The 16,142-nt window shown below is 42.9% G+C and overlaps 1 long non-coding RNA gene across 1 annotated transcript; it reads right to left on the bottom strand.

Annotated features, from left to right (window-relative positions):
• Positions 1–1,092: 1,092 nt before the first annotated feature.
• Positions 1,093–15,597, bottom strand: LOC115899564. Its single transcript, XR_004059204.1, has 3 exons — positions 15,448–15,597; positions 1,683–1,729; positions 1,093–1,594 (listed from the first exon to the last, which is right to left on the bottom strand). It is a non-coding gene; the product is annotated as an uncharacterized LOC115899564 (long non-coding RNA).
• Between the last annotated feature and the right edge of the window lie 545 nt (positions 15,598–16,142).

Genomic DNA, 16,142 nt, shown 5'->3' with positions numbered 1-16,142 from the left:
GGCATTTGTAAGCAGAATGGGAATGAAACTTGAGAAGATTATGTGATAAGCAGACCATATCCTGTCAAGAGCGGGAGTGTTTCTCTAATAACACAAAGATGAGCTTCTAGATAGCCCACCAGATAGCCAGCCGTCTTCCGCCCAGCGTCTCCCATCATAAATCTTCATTCTTACTCAGGTTTTCTGTAGATTTTTGAGGATAGAGCTCATTTCCCTGGGGAGACAGGCCTAAGGAAAGATCTGGAATTCCTCCAGTTAAAAAAAAAAAAAAACACCATTCTGCTTAATCAACATTTACTCCATCAGAATCAATATCCTGCAGAGGGTGGTTTACATTGTTCTCAAGTCTGTTTGCAGGTGGCTGGGCAAAGATACAGTTCCTGACCTGGATTTTCTGAAAAGGAAAAGAAAATATTCCTCAGAATAGAAAAAAAAAAAAAAAAAGAAAAGAAAAAAAAAAGCCAACCGAACTCCACTTTTTACAAATAAGCTTCCTTTTGTGAGATACTCTGCCTAGGTTTGCACTCCTAACAAATTTCAGTAAGCTGATATAGTTCAAGAACATCTTTTTTCCCAGAGTTCCCTGTTATTTTTCACTAGCAGGGCTCAATCATTTACCAAGCATCTGTTAAGTTATTGGTCCTCTTGGAATCTTCATTTCTTTATCCCTGATAATAGTTCCCGACCTGTAGTTTCTAAATGAAATAGTATGTATAAAATTACCTAGCCCGCGTTGGACACTCAAGAATAAGTTTCTCACCTATCTTGATTTATCCATTGAGTGGATAAGAGGAGAATGGGTTTTGGAACTTGAACTAGGTTCAAGTTCTTGCTCCTTTACTTTTCACAGGCTGCCTCTAAGGCAAAACCCTTAGCCTAGTATGTTCCCTGAACTCCAGTCTCCTCATCTGTAAAAGTAGGATAATGATAGTTTTCCTCATTTCAGAGAGGGCTAAAGAGAACCGAATGAGCGAATATAAACTTTGTAGGAGGCATTTGAAACCATAAAGCACATAAAACTTGTTAGTTATAATCCTTAATACTCTTAACAATGGAATAAAATGCATCAAATACTATTATACATAACCACAAATATACTTAAGAAGTTAAAAATCAATTGTTTCTTAATTCATAGAAACCAATTATGATGCATCTTGTTGTAGTTTTGCTAGATTCCTTAAGGTTTTGACTCTTTTGAAGGAAGGCTTTTGTAGAGGTGCTGCACCAACTGAAATGCTCAAAGCACGTACTCTTTGAGCTACAAGGAAGAAACCCAGAAAATAAAGGTCTCTTGAAGTCAAATATATGGATACTCAAATAATATAAGAAACTCCGAGTAGACTCATTGTGTTCGTGGTGCTCATCTTTCCGTTTGAGCTCCCCGTGCTTCCTGAGCAGGATCACGCGCCCTGGGACCCAGTGTAGGTGGAACAGCTGGGGATCCTCCCAGTCTCCTGATGTCACAGCTTATCAGTGTTGACGGACAGAGCACACAAGGCCTTTCCTGCCTTGCTGACCAAACAGAAGACACACTTCTCTGTTTCCACCGTGCTCTTTTCTTCTTGCAAAGGAAAGAGCAACTTTGTTTATGACACTGAAATATATAGGAAGCAATGGATGCATTAATGTCACTGGGGAAATTCCATCCCTGAATGTCAGTGTGACCTAATTGCATGACCTACCTAGTTCTTGCAAACTCCAAAGTCCAAGGCAGGCAACTGTTGATCATCTGCAGAAGAAACACCACAGATCTTATGAAAATCATAGACACTCAGGATCCTCCTTTTTGTTTATTTTAACTGGAAGAGTAGGAAGCTGGAACCATCGGTGAATTAGAGAATGTACATATTAGATAAAGCAACTACACATGCTACAAATGGAACACACACGCACACACACACACACACACACACCACAATCCATTGGTTGTAAATTTGAAAGAAATAAGTTAATCTTATGTAAATTTTGGTTTGGGGTTGACCGTTTCACAGATTTCCAAATATATATATGTGACAAGGTTTTAGTGGAATCTCGTTTTTGCTAATTTACATCTCAAAAGCAAAGGTAAGCATAACCCTGAAGAAGTCTGAATTCACTTCCATATAATTAATAGATAAAAATCAATAAATTAATTTGTTGTTTCTTCCATAAATATTCTGTGAGTGCTGGGCGGTAGTGGCACACGCCTGTAATCCCAATTATTCAGGAGGCTGAGGCAGGAGAATCGCTTGAGCCTGGGAGGCAGAGGTTGGGGTGAGCCAAGATGGCACCACTGTGCTCCAGTCTGGAAAACAGAGTGACAATCTGTCTCTTAAAAAAAAAAAAAAAAAAGACTTTAAAGGCTCAGCTCAAGCTCCTTTCCTCTAGGAAAATCTTGCCCCTGACTGCCAACAGTCAGGTGTCCCTGCACTCTGCTCTTCCCAAAGCTGTGCACCGCTCTAACCCTCGATTGCACACTGGACTCTTAACGGCTTACTCGTGTGTTTCCTCTCACCAGAGGGCCTCCATCAGTGTTTGTTGAATGGATGAATGAATGCGTCAGTGGAAGGAAGGAGTCAATCTGTCTGGGTTGAACCCAGACTTCTCCACTTTCTAGCTATGTGCCCTTGGGCAAAATACTTGATCTCCCTGTGAATCTGAAAAACAGTAGTAATATTTATGTACACCTCATAAGGCTGTTGCCATGATTAACTAAGTCAAAACACATAAATCCATTAGAACAGTGCCTGGAAAATAGCAGGTGTTCAATAAATGTTAGCAATTGTTATTCTTATCTGACCTTATCTCCCATCATGGCTCTGCACACAGCCTGGAGTCCAAGCAGGGTTACTTCCCTTCTTGGCCTCTGCCACAATTTTCCCTGCCTACTTCTCCTCTCTACCCCACGCCCATGCTTTCACACATGGTGTGAGAACCTGGACAGCCTTACCATTTCTTTTCTTCCTAGCAAACTTTTCTTATTTTCTTAAAGGCTCGGCTCAGGTGCAGTGACTCACACCTGTAATCCCAGCACTTTAGGAAGCCGCGGTGGGTGGATCATTTGAGATCAGGAGTTCAAGACCAGGCTGGCCAACATGGTGAACCCTGTTTCTACTAAAAATACAAAAATTAGCTGGGCGGTAGTGGCACATGCCTGTAATCCCAATTATTCAGGAGGCTGAGGCAGGAGAATCACTTGAGCCTGGGAGGCAGAGGTTGGGGTGAGCCGAGATGGTACCACTATACTCCAGTCTGGGCAACAGAGTGAGAATCTGTCTCAAAAAAAAAAAAAAAAAAACAGTTTAAAGGCTCAGCTCAAGCTCCCTTCCTCTAGGAAAATCTTGCCCCTGACTGCCAACAGTCAGGTGTCCCTCCACTCTGCTCTTCCAAAAACTGTGCACCGCTCTAACCCTCGATTACACACTGGACTCTAAGGGTTTACTTGTGTGTTTCCTCTCACCAGAGGGGGCTCCATCAATATTTGTTGAATGAATGGATGAATGCATCAGTGGAAGGAAGGAAAGAAGTGAGGGAGTGTCCCTGGAACAATCTAATTGGGATACTGAATTGTAATGTGTGGAGCAGGCAGTGAAGAATTCTGAGCCCAGTGATTATTTCCTCTTCCTAAGGCTACTGCTCTCTGCTATTGGCCTGAAGACATAAGGGCAGACAGAGATTCAGTTAGAAACACAGAGCAGATAACTTATTTATGACTTTACAACCCATGAGCTCTGACCACACCAGAGGCCTGCAAGCACCCTTAAGATAGCATCTGCAGGCCAGGCGCAGAGGCTCACATCTGTAATCCCAACACTTAGGGAGGCTGAGGCTGCAGTGAGCTATGACTGTGCCACTACACTCCAGTCTAGGCAATAAAACAAGACCCTGTCTCAAAAAAAAAAAAAAAAAAATAGCATATGTACCAAACCTCTGTCTTTAAGCATGCGAATACCTGCATTTCTCAACAGGGATGTTTATCCATTGTTTTAAGAATGTTAAGTCTAGAAAGTTCATAGCTTCCCTTAGTAGTATTTGCTTCAGGATACTACTCAGCAGAAATGACCTTTCTTAAGCTGCAAATCAAGTCCATGATTACTGTCTTCAAAATTGGTTCATTCTTTCAATCTCTGGTTCACCAAAAGCGTTACATTTGATGAACTATTTGCATTTCCAACCAAAAAAAAAAAAAAAAAAGAATGTTAACGTCCCAATACCAAACACCCCAGACACATTAACATTTACCAAACACACGTGCACTGAGGGGTTGGGGGTAGGAGGGGGAATGTTATGTTTGGATATCATTTGGATCACAGTGCTGAAAAAAAAACACAGACAGACTCATTCACTGAGATCTCTGAAAGGGGTAGGTGTAATATTCATCAGGTAAAACTTTGAACTAGTAAGAGCTTTTAATTTCCCCAATCTGAATAGAAACAAGCATTAGAAAAACAAAGTATAGTTTTTCAAGTTTCAAAAACCATATCTCCATATCCTTGTCTTATTTTCATTCTCATCTTTCTTAGTCTTCCGCATAAGACCTACTTTCGGTGTATATTGAGCAATCTCCCTATCTCCATGTCTGGTTACCAGGGTGAGCCACTTTCATTTTAAGAAATAAGGCTTTCTGATGGCTGTCCTCAAAATAGGTTCACATTTTTACGCACTAATTCATTCAGTAATTATTTATTGGCCTAAGACAAATATTCTATGAACAAAGGGGATAAAATAGGGAGCAAAATCTGCCCTCTGCCCTGGGAAAGTGTTGACTAGTTTATGAGACTACTTGAGGGGGATGATTTGCATGTGTGTACCTAACTTTTTTTGTTTGTTCATTTGTTTTGAGACGGAGTCTCACTCTGTCACCCAGGTTGGAGTGCAGTGGCACAATCTCGGCTCACTGCAAGCTCCGCCTCCTGGATTCATGCCATTCTCCTGCCTCAGCCTCCCGAGTAGCTGGGACTACAGGTGCCCACCACCACGCCCAGCTAATTTTTTAAAATATTTTTAGTAGAGACGGGGTTTCTCTGTGTTAGCCAGGATGGTCTCGATCTCCTGACCTCGTGATCTACCTGCCTCGGCCTCCCAAAGTGTTGGGGTTACAGGAGTGAGCCACTGTGCCTGGCCATGTATACCTAACTTTAACTGACAAGTATATTTTGAAAATATTCCACCAGAATTGATTATTTCATAAAATTTAATTTTTTACAAAATGACATAGTCATATCCCCTGACATATTATCTGGATACTATAGGCACTTGGTAAAACTTCGTTCCTTTTTTTTTTTTCTACCTTTGAAAATCAAATTGTGTTTAAGATGCATTTACGGTCTTGATATTTCTGGTAAAGCATCAAATCCCACCGCACGGAGGAGCTGACTAATGGAGAATTTAAGAGCATAGTCTTTGGAGGTAGACCAGTCTGGCTTTCAATGCTGGTTCTCTCTAGCACTTAGTAGAAAAGTAACCCTCAGGAAGGAGCCAAAGCTCTCCAAACCTTAAGTTCCTCATCTGAAGAATGGGATACACAGTACCCATTTCTCTGTGTTGTCAGAATTGCTTGAGAAAAAGTATGTAAATGAGTCCTGCATCAATGGTAGCTACTTTTTTTCTTTTCTTTTCTTTTTCTTTTTTTTTTTTTTTTTGAGACAAGGTCTCACTCTGTCATCTAGGCTGGAGTGCAGTGGCATGATCACAGCTCACTGCAGCTTCAGCCTCCTCAGGCTCAAGTGATCCTCCCACCTTAGCCTCCTGAGTAGCTGAGACTACAGCTGCACACCACCATGCCCAGCTAATTTTTGTTTTGTTTTGTTTTTGTAGAGATAGGGTTTTACCATGTTGCCCAGGCTGGTCTTGAACTCCTGGCCTCAAGCAATCAGCCACCTTAGTCTCCCATGGTGCTGGGATTACAGGCGTGAGCCACCGTGCCCAGCCAGTAGCTGCTATTTAATTATTATTATTTTTTTTTGAGATGGAGTCTTGATCTGTCACCCAGGCTGGAGTGCAGTGGTGCGATCTCAGCTCACTGCAAGCTCCGCCTCCCGGGTTCATGCCATTCTCCTGCCTCAGCCTCCCAAGTAGCTGGGACTACAGGCACCCGCCACCACGCCCGGCTAATATTTTTTTGTATTTTTAGTAGAGACGGGGTTTCACCACGTTAGCCAGGATGGTCTCGATCTCCTGACCTTATGATCCACCCACTTCAGCCTCCCAAAGTGCTGGGATTACAGGCATAAGCCACAGCGTCCTGCCACCAGTAGCTACTATGTAATGTAAATAATCACCACACCTAACTTCCCAATTCATCTGCTTTGGGAAATCAACTTATCAACACTGGATTTTCTTTTCTTTTCTTCTTCTTCTTTTTTTTTTTTTTTTTGAGATAGAGTTTCCACTCCTGTTGCCCAGGCTAGAGTGCAATGGCATAATATTGGTTCACTGCAACCTCTGTCTCCCAGGTTCAAGCAATTCTCATGCCTCAGCCTCCCAAAGTAGCTGGAATTACAGGTGCGTGCCACCACACCCAGCAAATTTTGTGTTTTTAGTAGAGACAGGGTTTCACCATGTTGACCAGGCTGGTCTTGAACTCCTGACCTTGTGTGATTCACCTGCCTTGGCCTCCCAAAGTGCTGGGATTACAGGCGTGAGCCACCGTGCCTGGCCTAATTTTTGTATTTTTTTTTTTTTTGTGGAGACAGGATTTTGCCATGTCGCCCAGGCTGGTCTTGAACTCCTGAGCTCAAGCAATCTGTCTGCTTTGGCCTCCTAAAGTGCTGGGATTACAGGCATGAGCCACTGCCCTGGCCTAACACTGGATTTGTTTAAGGCAAAACATGCCCGTAATTTGCATCCAAACATCAACTCCAGAAAGGGAAACTATGGGATTCTGGCATCTTTGTTATTGTTTAAGATGTATTATGACAACCACCTTTCCCCCAAGAACCTTCCCTACCCTGGCAGAAAGGGGTTTGTACTCCCAGGCCAGTGCACACTCTTCCCATGTGATGGATGCAAATCTTGTTCTATATCTACCCTCCTTTCTTATCCAAGAGGTTTATCAAGCCTGAACCCTGTAAACACTTTAAGGTTCTCATTTATGCTCTTTCTTTTCGTTAATACATCCTCTCAGAGCACCCCTCTGGGACTACGAATTCTGGGACAGAGGTATTAACAGAATAGATCCATCCAAGGGAGAGCCATACTCTAGCTGCAGCATAACCATGTCAAGTAGTGACCCTGTGGGCACACCCTGCCTGCTCATGTGTGTCCTCTCCTAGTTACTGTTTACATTGAGTTACATGAGTCAAGCAGCCAGGCTCCATGTGGCAAAGTATACAGTAGACAGTGCATTGTACTTTGCAGAGCCTGTGATTGAGGGAAACCAATGCTCCCTCTTAAAATTACCTTTGCAAAATATTTAATATAAAACAGTAGTTCTTAAGCCTGGAAGAGTCTTGGCATCTTGAAAATTAGCAGATCTGTTCAACAGAATACATAGGGCTCTCTTCCTGGGTCTGGAGGAAATATACACAATTTTTACATATAAATTTTTCATCCCATTTCAGACAACTCAGACTCTGCAGTTTTTCTTTCTTTCTTTTTCTTTTTCTTTTTTTTTTTGAGATCGAATTTCACTCTTGTTGCCCAGGCTGGAGTGCGGTGGTGCAATCTCGGCTCACCGCAACCTCCACCTCCCAGGTTCAAGTGATTCTCCTGCCTCAGCCTTCCTGAGTAGCTGGGATTACAGGGATGCGCCACCACGCCCGGGGAATTTTGTATTTTTAGTGGAGATGGGGTTTCTCCATGTTGGTCAGGCTGGTCTCGAACTCCTAACCTCAGATGATCCACCCGCCTTGTCCTCCCAAAGTGCTGGGATTACAGGCATGAGCCACCGCGCCCGGCCCTTCCTGCAGTTTTTCCACACACTCTTTTGGGTATCCACCTAATCTAAAAGAATCTAAACCAGCACCTAAATTCTCAGCCAGATTCTAATGGTCTCTTTTTTTCAGTCATGAGAAATCCAGTGAAGTGGTGAGCTCCTAAGAATTCAAACATTGAGTCAGATCCCACAGTGTGGACTCTGTCTCTGCTCTGGGTGTTTCTGTCTGTTACCGGGGGATGATCGTTCCTCCTACTGGGAACATCCTGGCAGGTTTCCTCAGGCCCAGGCATTGTACAAAACTCCAGAAGCTGCTCAGTCCGACAAAAGCAGTGCTGTGCAGAAAGCCCCCGGGATGGTGACAACATGGGACCTTCAGTGGGCAGTTGTTTGAGGTCATTTTCTCATCAGCAGCAGCAGGCTCAAAATGGATGTGCAATGCCAACCAGGAGATTAGGGAGCACCGAGCAGCCTCAGGGGTTGTTTTCTGCCTGGTTCAGGAGAAGCTGCTGTAGGAATTTTTGCCGCCAGCCTCTTGTTGAGTGACAGGAAGAGAAAAAAGGATCATTTGAAGGCTCCCTGATTCAAATGGCGTATACAGAATGCCAGGCCCTGGCTGCCCTGGAGAAAGTCACTCTGGTGCCAGCTTAGGGAACAAATGTGTTCCCACTGTCTCCTGGAAAGGCTTTCCCCACCCCTGCTGAGGGGGTGGATTTCAAAGCAGCTGACTTCTTGCCCTTTTTAATAGGACTGCAAGTGTTCCCATTTTAATTCTAAAACTTTCTCCCAATTTTCTACTCCTCTAAGGCCTCCCCAAGAAAAGCTGGTATTCTGGGTCACTGAAATGGCGTCAGGTTATTAAGCAGGGAAAAGGGATTAGAGGAACAGTTCCTAGCAGCAGCAGCGAACACAGTTATGGTATTGAGAGCTTGCATTGCATGTTAATAAAATGCTATAAAACATCAAACCCTAAAGGTAGCAGTGAAAGCCACGTAAATCCCTTCCGAAGTTTGCCTTCTGCAGCTGTGGATCTAAAAGTTCCCTGCCTTTCCTGTACTTTGATAATCACGCTTTTCCTCCTTTAGAGACACACGCAGCCTCGCTCCCAAACCACGGTGTGTTTTAAATTCTGACCACCCCATCTTTCCCTGGCACCATGGAGCCTTTCAGTCTAAAACCCCAGAGTCTGCAAAGTCTGGCCAGTATGCTGGGGAGAGGTAGTAGAGTAATTAAGTTAGCTGTTAGCTGCTGTGAGTGGACTTCGGTATTTCATCGCAGCTGCCTGCCTCTGTCTCCCCAGCCGCCCTCCCACATCTTCCTATGAGACCGGCTGTGTGTGTGAAGGAGGTGCTGTTTCCCACAGCTCTGATCTAATTCAGCTGAAATTCAATCTCCGTGTGACCAACCTCAGCCAGCGCTCTCCCACCCGCCGCCGGCCTCCCCTCTGTAGGCTGTGTGTGCTGCCCATTTACACCATCAATCCCACAGCCTCCCCTCCACCAGTCCCTGGGTATAGACTTACGGTGTCAGCGGGCCAGCCTTGGGGGCTTGCCTGCTGCCCGGACGCTCACCCCGTCATCCCCAGTGCTCCAAGGGGAGACACTCTATACCTGCCACTCGGAGGCCTGAATGGGGCCTGTGAGTTATCGCAGGAGAAAGGGCAGTGGAGCCAGCTGAGGCTGAGAACCCAAAACAGATGTCAAAGACATCAGGCCACGTTTTCCATGGATCTTCAGTGCCCAGAAAGATTTATGACCTCTTTTAACCCCCTTTTAACGTGGGTTGAACTGGGCTTGTTTTATAGCGGGGAAACAAGTCTGGCAGTCGTTCAGAAAGTCACCAGAGCGACAGGGTCTGCCCTGGGTCTGTGGACCCTTGCTTCCTTTCTTTGTCATCCCTCTCTTAAGCTCCATCCCTTAGCCTCTGTGTTTGGTGGGGACATTTCATCACAGACTCATCACAGCTCTCCATCCCCTGACAGCCCAAAGCTGCTTGTGGCTTTGACCCTAAATGGTATTCAATTTGGGTTTGCATCTTCATACTGGACAAGGAAATAATAAGTATCTTTTAGAAAAGCAGAGATTGCAGAAGGCCAGCATCGGCCAGTGATGCAGGGCCCTGGCTTTTTTTTTTTTTTTTTTTTTTTTTTTTTTTTTTTTTTTTTTTTTTTTGGTCTAATTGTTACCTAATCATGTTATCCTGGATCAGGTGCACTCTCTTTTGACCAAGAAAGCTTTGAACTTTGCTTTGCACTTCCTGCAAGAGGAGGATTTCTACCTCGGGGCAGGGAGGCACAGGAAGGCAGAGGTTTGCGGGTGCCTTTTACAAGCCCTATGAAGCAAAAGGGAAGGGGTTTACAAAGGCGTCATAATTAGAAATGATGTGTCAGGGCAGGCAAGCACCACTCGAATGTGACGCTGCCGGTCTCCTCCCAGGCTGCCGCAGGAACACGGGAAATTCAGCATGGCTTCAGCACGGGCACTCAAGCCATTTTCCAATGCAAAGCATCCCAGTCTTCCAACCTTCCATTCGTTTTACTGCACATTGGTAAGTGACAGGCAGGGTCACACCTTCATACTTATTTTTTTTTAAGAGAATTATAATTTGCATGAAGAGATTCCTTTTTGCTAACAACCCACCCGCTCGCTTATCTTGATCTACAGATAAAAACAGGCCAGTGGAGCTGGAAAGTGTTTCCCGCACCTCCCTCAGACTCCCAGACACTCAATTTGCATTCAGTCTCAGAGAGAGTTTAGAGCCTGCTGTGTCTCCTTTTTTGGACAGTGGGTAGTTATGACCAGAATTAAAAGGAGAAAAGTCTCCAGCACTTAAAAAAATCAACTAACTTTTTTTATGAACTTCTGCTAACAGTTAGGCTGTGTCACAGAAGGAGGTGTCCTGGGAAGAAGGCTCACCCCTCCCTAGGGAAGAGGAAGCTTCCCGCAGCCAACCTCAGAAATAATCTTCTCCCTGAGTCCTGAGAAAACTGCCCCAAATGTTAACACATCAATCTTAAGGAAACGAGCCTGGCTTTTACCAACTTAATTTCATATAATTATTTCAGAGTTTAAGTCTTCACAAGAAAGAGGGAGTGGAGGGAAAGGATCAGAAAATTGAAGGGGATGAACAGAAGAGGAATGAGATTCCTTTGTTTTGAAGATTCCAATTTCTCTCCTGGTGTGCAGGGCATCTTCGTCTGTGCTTTCGTCTCTCAGGAGCAAATGCACAGCACACTCAACAGTATGTGGAGAGGCCTGGAAGGCACTGATTTCGGCTCAAGTCCATTTTTAAGGGACACTTTAATAAAGCTTCCTTTTGTGTATTGGATCTTAGAACACTGAATGTACAGTGAAATGAGGTCAGAAGACCTGCATGCCAGTCCTGACTCCTGACCACTAAGTTATAATGTAGTTGGCACAAGTCATTAAGCTTCAGGGACTTTATTACATCTCTAAAATGGAGGTAATGAGACCTCCCCTGTCCACCTCTGGGGGGTTATATATAGAAAACAGGAAAACACTTTGAAAAGTTAAAAATGCTGCTATACAATTAAAAGTTATTATTCTTACAATAATAAAATTTATTAAGAGCATTCTGTAAGTACATTTTTAAATTTAATTTTTTTAAACATAGAAACAAGTTCTCACTATGTTGCCCAAGCTGGTCTCAACCTCCTGAGCTCAAGCGATCCTCCTGCCTTGACCTCCCAAAGAGCTGGGATTATAGGCATGATCCATGATGCCCAGTCTGTAAGCAGTTTATTACCAGTATTCACATAAGAGTCAGCAGCATAGAATTCGTTAAAGAAAAAGCTGGGACACTGTCTAGTCCAATCAGTTTTAAACACATCTATTTAAAATGTAAATGACAAAGCCCCATCCTCCAGAAATATTGATTCCATAGGTATAGATAAGCCCAGAAATCTGGATTTTAGATCACCACCTTGGGATATTCAGAGATGGAATCCAACAACCTGACTTTGAGCAACGTTGTTTTGCAAAACGAGGACATTTCTCATTCTCCTATTCCCTGGCCATATCCTTCCTCCCGCTGGGGCTGGGTGTGAGAATAGAGCACATTACTTTCACATCTCTTCATTAATATTTCAGAATCTACAACATGAAGGACTGGAAAAAAACAAAGCAGAATGGGGGATTATGTCGATGGGTTTGGTTTCCCTCTAATGATGAGAAAAAATGCATGTCTGCTCTGAGCAGATGATAAATTGATCCAGAAAATGTTGCACAAGTGTTCTTTGCTAAGCTTCAGGGTCAAAGTCAACAATATAAAAGAAAATATACCTCCGTTTAGTTGAAAAGGACTTACATTCAAGGCGTTGCACAACAGGGCTGGTGTGGGTTACACTCTGTCAAATGGACCTGTTCATTTATTCAGCTTTCCACAGAACTTTGCCAAGGAGGACAATGAGGGAGAGAGAGAGATTTAGCTGTTGTGGTTGCAGTTTGTTTTTGCACCTGGTGGGTTTTTTTTTTTTTTTTAATGTCAGCATTTAATGACAATAGTTTGAGAATACCATAACATTTTTAAAGATAATGAAATCATTTGTATGTGAAGTTGGGATAATGAAATGACGGGTCTCTCATAAAAGGAATCTCCTTTTAGTAACCATGACCTATACTTGCATTAAGTGGAAAAAAAAAAAATGAACTGAGGAAGAACTTTCTAGAAAAATAGATAGCTCCTAGAAATCTGGGAGCTTTTCATCATTATTAAACTCATTTGTCTTGCAACTTTCTATTCCTAAAATGAGCAGAAAATTTAACAAAAGCAGTCTCTGGAAAACCAAAACAGAGAACTCATAACATATTCCATGTACTCATAGGAAACTCTCAGGCACCTCCTCACACCTCTTTATACACAGTTCTAATACACATCTGCATGGACACGTGTGTAAGTGTGTGTCTATATTGGTCTTCTATGCTCACAGTAAACATTGAACATTAGAAAATTAGGGTAGAAGAATCTCTGAAAATAGGTACATTGATAACCAGAGTGATAGGTCAATGGACTGATGAAAAGCAGAGAGACGAGAGTCTATTTAAAGTTTTCAAAATAACTTCAGAATCAGAAAATTTTGGACCCTTTATATGCTCCAAAAGACCCCCAAGGCCCTATTGCATTGCAGCAGAGTAACAAAATTTTGTTCACTGTCATGATCCCAAGGCATCAAGAAAAAAATTAAATTTTGTCCTATTTTCTCTGTTTAAGAAGGTACTAAATAATGTATTTTGGAAAGATTTTCATCAAAATGTTTAAAATTAAAAGGTGCCCATGCTGAAAGAGACAAATCCTTATGTTTTGAGAATTCTCATTTACTCAAAAATCTTTTTTCCCAAAGTTTCTGAATAAGCAAAGTTTGTCTAAGAAGTAAAGATTGGGAGAGAAGAGGAGGGGGAGGCGGAAGGGGAGTAACAGCTGTTTTGAGTTAAGAAGCATGTTAATGACAGCACAGGAGTCAGAAAGATGCTCGGGTTCGCCTGCTGGTCTAAGAGGCAATGTATTAAACTGTCTAATAAAAACAATTGTTCTAGGCCTGTGATAATGGACATGAGGAGAAAGATTCAGAAGACAGCATTGACGAATGACGTATCTGTGGCATAAAACCATCCTCCCCCGCGCCCTCAGTCCAAGGCTGTTATCAGAAGTAGGTGACACTGCACAGGCACGGGGTGACAAGGGGCATGCTGGAAATGGCCCAGTCTAACTCTCTCACATTTTGGCTTCACAGGGAGTGTTTTCTGAGAGGGTCGATCACCTGAACTGCAGATGGGCCAGGGCAGAAACAAGAGGGGAGAAAAGGGGATGCTTTCAACGGAAAGATCAATGATAAACACGAAATAGCGTGATGACTGTGAAGGTTTCAGGCACTGGAGACGCTAAGAAAAAAGAAAACGGAAAGTCGTTTTATCTTTGCAGTGGTTCCTATAAAGGGGTCAACAGGTCGTAGTAGAAACTATCAGTTAATTATCTCTAGGTTAGCAGCATGCCTCTAGTCAGAGAGCCCAGCCCCTTGCAAGGAGACACTGAGCTCGTTGATGCCAAAAGGCCAGGGGTGGCGGAAGGAATCTTCCCACTCACCTTCCTGAGCAGGGGACAGAAGCTGCACCAAGCCCCTCATCCTGCTTCCCTCTCACTCCTGCACCTACATCACATAGATACTGAAAACGTTCCCCAAACCTGCCACTGACTAGGGAACTCTGAATAGAAATAGAACTGAGACTAAAGTGTCCCTATTTTAGAAATGGAGAGATACACTAGGAACACAATCAGAATCAAAAACTGCTGTCTCAGAGCCTAACCCTGACCTTGACTTCAGCCCTCACCTTCTCCCCGGCCACTTGACAAGATGTAGTCACATTTAGGACATTGAAAACATGTAAACCCTTCAAAAAAATTTTTTTAATTCTATGTTATGTCATCTAATTGGTGCTGTAGATAAGACATATAAACACACATGCATTATTATGTTTTTTTTAAAAAGGCAGAAATCCTAGGTATCAACAACTCCCTATACATAAATGACTCCTAAATCCAGCTCTTTCCTCAGCCCTGGACTTGGATTTCCAATTGCCTGCTGGAAATATCCACCTGGCTATCCCATAACTTGTAAACGATTTGTTTGTGAGCAAATTTACTTTCTTGCAGATGCAGGTCTGTTGTCACCTTTTCTGTTTGGCAAGTTATTGAGATGAAGTAAGACTAACAGGATGAATAGTCACAAACACATCTGTCCCATCTCACAACAGAGGTAAAGATGTGTATTGACTGGTTCTTAAGGACACGTAAAAGATTTAGAAGCTGATTCAAGAATGTGTGCGTCATGGTCTTACATATCAGCAATTCTGAATCATGAGTAGTTGAGGTAAATTGTATTGTCAGCAGAAGCACAGAACAGGCATTAACAATAGTTTTTATCAGTGTTATGATCACTTAGGTATACAGCCCCAGGAGTTTCCCTTGACAGAAGTACATCCTGAGAAAAGTTTGGCATTGGGTGCCCATATCCCCATTGCTGGCCCTTTGCTCCAAGCGTAGAAACCTGCCCACTCAGATCCCATCCCACAAATGGTCCTACCTATATTGTCTTTTCTCATAGACTCACAGAAAGTTGAACCTAAAAAAAGTCATTAGAAATCTTCTAGTTCACCCCTTTATGTTCAGATGAGGTCATGGAGATGGAAAGAAGGGCTATCCCCATCGGCCACAGAAATCCAGTGGTAGAGCTGTAACCAGAACCAAGACCATCTGTGGTGTTCCTCTTTCCTTTCTGCTTTCACAACTATAATGAAGAAAAATTAATACCTTTCCCAGAGATATTTACATTTTAACAGTGTTCAAAGAATCAAGCTAACCCAGCGATAAGAGCAGAGCATTAGGGATCAACTGCAAAACCGAGCAGGTGTTTATAGACTAGCTACCTATGAGACTGAGTATTCTGAAATACATTCCTTTCAACATCACAGAGGTCTGACATGTTTACAAAGCTTCCTTGTCTCTGAAACTTCTTTCAATATTAATGCCTTCACAACTGGAAAGGAAAACGCCTGAAGTGATTACGTTGTATTACTTACTGTACAGTGTGCATGTCATAACCAGATGCGTCATGGTAATGTAGGGCTTCCTCTTACATGTGCAGTAATCTGCAGTATTTCCCTTGAAGAAAATTGAGGCTAATAAGAAATTCTCATTCCTTTTCTAGTTGTTCTTGGTATTTTGTTACCAATTTAGTGATGGCTCAACTATAAGTTTGAGCAGGAGGAAGGACTAAAGGTGTGGAGCAAGGTCATGGACATGGGCTTGGGTCCAAGAGATGTCTGTGTTTACTCTCTTTGATGATTGTCAAGTCATTTCCCCTGGGTATCTTAATTCAATCGCAAGAGAACCAACATGTCTAGTCCCAGGCATTGCTTCTGTAACACTATCTCACTTCCTCATCACTTCCCCATCCTTCCCTCTTTCAAGGCTGGAAATAGCTTTGTCATTTCCACTTACCTTCACCTCTATCTTCCTCACTTCCTTCCCATTTATCTTAGCAAGATAAACACAAAAGAAAATATATTCAGAAAACATGCTTGACCTAGCGTGTCATAGGTGTGCAATAAGCATGCTAAGATTAATCCCACAATTGGTATCCCTTCCTCGGTGCCTGTGGATAGATGCCCTGGAGAAACTGGCTTAGCATTCATGAAAAATACACACGTAAGTTGTACATGATACAGATTGAAATATTACTTAAATGCCAACAGGGTGAAGATTATGATTCTAA

This window comes from Rhinopithecus roxellana, chromosome 9 (genome assembly GCF_007565055.1).
Source record: "Rhinopithecus roxellana isolate Shanxi Qingling chromosome 9, ASM756505v1, whole genome shotgun sequence".
Lineage (NCBI taxonomy): Eukaryota > Metazoa > Chordata > Mammalia > Primates > Cercopithecidae > Rhinopithecus > Rhinopithecus roxellana.
This window is presented reverse-complemented; position numbering and strand designations above follow the sequence as displayed.